This window comes from Calidris pugnax, unplaced genomic scaffold (genome assembly GCF_001431845.1).
Source record: "Calidris pugnax isolate Ruff unplaced genomic scaffold, ASM143184v1 scaffold522, whole genome shotgun sequence".
NCBI classification, from domain to species: domain Eukaryota; kingdom Metazoa; phylum Chordata; class Aves; order Charadriiformes; family Scolopacidae; genus Calidris; species Calidris pugnax.
Window position 1 is genome coordinate 10309 of NW_015091217.1, and position 4231 is coordinate 14539.

The 4231-nt window shown below is 47.9% G+C and overlaps 1 long non-coding RNA gene across 2 annotated transcripts; it reads left to right on the forward strand.

Annotated features, from left to right (window-relative positions):
* The first annotated feature begins 128 nt into the window (after positions 1–128).
* On the forward strand, positions 129–3891 carry LOC106898520. 2 transcript variants are annotated; one of them, XR_001413939.1, is made up of 4 exons: positions 129–377; positions 2087–2205; positions 2359–2507; positions 2730–3891. It is a non-coding gene; the product is annotated as an uncharacterized LOC106898520 (long non-coding RNA). The 2 variants fall into 2 exon arrangements; XR_001413938.1 differs by having other exon boundaries at positions 2116–2205.
* The last annotated feature ends 340 nt before the right edge of the window (positions 3892–4231 follow it).

The window sequence follows — 4231 nt, forward strand, 5'->3', positions numbered from 1 at the left end:
CCGATCTCCCCCCCAAGCGGTTTGCTTAGATAATGAGCAAAGCGCCACTTTTCTTCTTCCTTTTTTTCCCCCCCCCAACATACGATTTATATGTGCTAGCTTTTAAGGTCAGTTCTTCATATCTGGATTTTTAAGGTACATCTGATATCAGAGGATGGAAGAGAAGAGATGCCCCTTGACAGCAGGCAAAACCACTGTGATCTGGGAGCATTTCTGGGAAATGGCTGCTGTGTGTTTGTGTGGTCTCCTCTAGGCACCTGCTGTTGCCTGCTGCTGGAGGCAGAGCCCTGGGCTGCACCTAGCAAGGAGGGGTGTAGGGTTAAACTTTGACTCTACCTCACGCTGGTGGTGCGAGTCCCTTCTGCCGTTCCTGACAGGTGAGTCATCTGAAGCAGCGCTTGTCTGCTCTTTTTCACAACTTGCCACCCTGAGGAGTTCCTGCAGGTGAGCCCAGCCTGGCAACCAGGACCCTGGAGCCAGGTGAGGTTTCCAGCCCATGGGAGCACAGGGGAGGTTTCTCTGTCAGCTGCCCAACGGTTTCTTAAGGAAGTGCAGTCCCAGGAAGCTCAAGAATAGGTATTTTATCTGTAATTTATGCAATCCGTATTTATATTTAAATATAATGTAATTTATATTCATTTGTATTTGTATTACTTTGTATTACTTTGTATTACTTTGCATTTGTATTACTTTATCTGTAAGATTTTTCATAAAACTAAGGATCCCCTGATTGCACGTACAGAACGTGCTTTGGGAATTGTGTGGATTTGTGTTGGTGCCAGTGGGAGAAGGTTTTCAGAAGGTCTGACCCAGGAAAATGGCAGCTGATCTGTGCAGTCATTTGCATGGCTCTGCTGGTGGAATCTTTGTGCATGGCTTTCTACAACGAAAGCAGAGAACCAGCGCTGTGGTGACAGCAGTGACCAGCCCCCTGGGGGTCACAGACTGGGACTCTCCCAAGCCCCTGCAACTCACATCTACAGTAAAGGGCTGACGCAGCCAGAAGCACCTGCAGCAGCACCATGTGTGCTGCAAATGTCGAGCCTGCCTCCTTGAACCAGCCAGGAGCAGTCTGTCCCCAGCAGGAGGGAGCAGGCACCTCAAGAGGAGAAATGAGTGACTCGAGTACCCATCACCCAGTGGCCGCTCCTCTAAATGCCTCCAGCTTTTTGGGGCCACAAGAGATCTCCTCTGCCCCCTTATGAAAATTCCTACAAGTGATGGTACCTTGCAAACGGACACCACCATCCACAGCAACTCCAGAAATTAAGCCCTGTGTGAGCAGCAACAGTTTCTCTTTAAGGAAACGGCCTCGTGACCAGCAACAGGGACTGTGCCACAGTGATAGGCAAGATGCTTCAGCAGTTCATTGCCCCACTCTTCCAGATTTATGCCTGATTTGTAGCCTGCGTTCCCCTGGCTTCATTTCTGCCTGCATACATCTTTATTGTAGTAGCGAGAGCCCTGTTCTCCGAGATTTATTCCCCAGATACAGTACTGGACAGAGTACCATCAGCTTCTTTCCTTAAGTCTCTTTATTGACTGAGGTATCGGAGGTTCCAAATGGAGGATGATTTTTCATCCTGTGACAATACCTCCAAAGGTCTCCTTTTAACAATTGGTGAGCCTTGAATGCCAAATGCAATCAGGTGACATAGTTTCTACCTGAAATCCCTGTTCCTACAGTCAGTTTGTGAAGTTACCTGGTACACAACGGAAGCTCCGGTGTTTTCAAACCTTTTCTGATTGCTGCAGTAATTAAAAACCCCACAATTATGCATCAAAGGTATGCCTGTCCAGCAAACGTCTTCCACTACCTGGCCCAACAGGCTGGTTCCCACATGACCGAGATGGGATTTCTCTCTGCCTGTCAGGTGCCGTGGTCTTTGTACTTGGCCATTACCCATGGTTTCGGTACTTTACATATTTTAAGCAAGCTAGAACCTATGTTTTGCTCTCGAGTTTAAATGGCACTTACATGACATCTGCAGGACATCAGTAGGAATATGCTCATTTTGTGTTCTTCTTGTGTTCTTAACCCTGTAAGAGATCTGTTGTAAGAACATGTTTTCCCTGTGTCTCCTAGGGTTTACTATCTGCTTTTCTAATCCAAAGGGTCTACACTTCCCAAGCCAGATGCTGCACATGGGCCTAAGTATTTTTATATCAGCTGGCTTCAATCAAACAAGACATTTATAAAAAAAGGTCAGTACTGAGCTCTGATCTGCTGATGAACAACCCTGTCTCCTGGCTATCCCCCTTCTCTACTGCTTCCTCACCCAGCCCATCTGAAAATTACGCCGTACCATGACAGTTTACTGATCCTGATACTCCTGGGGTTCTTTTTCTAAAAAGTAGGAATCAGTTGCATACGGAAGATATAATTTTCCCAGCACTCCGTAGAAGGTGCAAGAAGCAACATGGTTTGGAAGAAAAAATAGGGACAGCTTCAACGTAGACCCTGGTCCACTCTTCAGCTCTTGCTGGAAGGTGTAGACAAATGCCAGGTAAACCAGGGAGTGGAGTTCTTTGCAATTCAGCGTCTGAAAAACACCCACCCTCTGAGTCAAATAATGATTGTTTTTCCTTAGATCTTTGCTTTATAAAACTAATATGCAATGAAGTCTTGAATGCTTTGTTCAGAAAACCGAAATCTATATAGCCCTGACATACATCAGAAGCACTGGCGTTCTCTGTGTCTAATCAATTTTGTTAAAAAATATTTTCAGACAAGGACCCCTTTCTGGTGAATCTCCCGAAGTGCTGTGCATTCTTCAGCTGTGGCAGGAAATATGGCAAGCCTTTTCTTCTCCGACCAAGAAGAGCAAGTGACCTCAACCTTAGGAGCCCTTGCTGGCACAGCAAATCCAGGCTGTCGTTCCAGACAACGTCCTGATCTTGCAGGAAGTCAAGCTGTACTTCATCATTTCCCTTTGCTGTGGTTTGGCCTCGGACGGCAACAAAGGACCAGGGGGCAGCCGCCAGCCGTGCTCTCGCTCTCGGGCCGGGCTGGTGGGTTGAGACAAAGGCAGTTTCCCAGAACAGCAAAGGGAACAAGGAAAGAACAACAGGAACACTGAGGGAGGAACATATAACTGCGATTGTGATACCACTGCCCGCCAACCAGACCCGGGACCTCCCAGTCTGCGACCTCCCTCCCCCGGCAGCTCCCGCTCCGGTACCCCTGAGTATGGCTCCCATGGGATGGGAGACCTGTGTCCCTGCTGGAGCCTGGGGAGAGTGAACCCTATCCCCGCTGGAACCAGGACACCCTTGGAAATGATGGCAGCTCCATTTTGGGGTCTGCCAGACTAGATTAGCTTTAAAACAATGTAAGAAATACTTCTACGCGGTGGGCTGTGGGATCTGGCAGGTGTCTTAAAATGTCACTTCTACAAACCCTTGATACAACTCCATAACGCCTGGTGGGACTGTGTATTTAGTTACCACATTTCTGTAAACAGGTCCTGTTTGTGTTTGACTTTTATCTGATCAATAAACCAGAGCTTAGCAGCACCTCCCCACTGCTTTTCAGCTGTGTGGTGAGGAAGGAAGTCTCTTGCCCAGGTCTTCAGCTGAAGACAGTTTGAGAAAGACTTAAGATGGAGGTGGTTTTTCTCCCATCAAGATTCCCCAGCATTTCCTGGGATCTTCCCCATTGAGATCTGGAAAGCATTCCACTTCTTCAGCCCTCTGCATTTTGCATCCATAGAGTTCCTTATCCTGGGGTAAAACTTGAAAACAGCCACTAGGCACGCAAACTCAGCAACCTGATCCCAAATGCCTTCCTGTTCCCTAATCATTTAGGACAGCACTTCTCCCCTCCTCGATGTCTCCCTCTCGGACGCCCCTAGTCCCCTAGCAAGCACTTCCCGCCTTTTTGCCTGCCCTTCTCCCATGTCTAGACAAATAAACTGGAATGTCTCTACACAAAATGTTTGTGGTATTGTGGGCATGTTTCATCTGCAGACATGTCACTGTGGCAGTTTTTGTGCAGAAATGGCAGAAGTTCAAGGGAATGGCTGTGGGTGCAATCTCACGCCAAGCAGTGGCACCACCTGCTGACTTGGTTGTCCAGCTTTGGCCCCATCTGAGACATCCATCAACAAAGGCAGTGGTGGTGCTTTAATGTGCAGGCTTAGCTTCCTCTGGAAACAGAAGTGCTCTCACCATTACAGACGCTGTGTAGAGTTAGTTCTCCAGACATCTCTCTCCTCCCGAGGAATGGCTT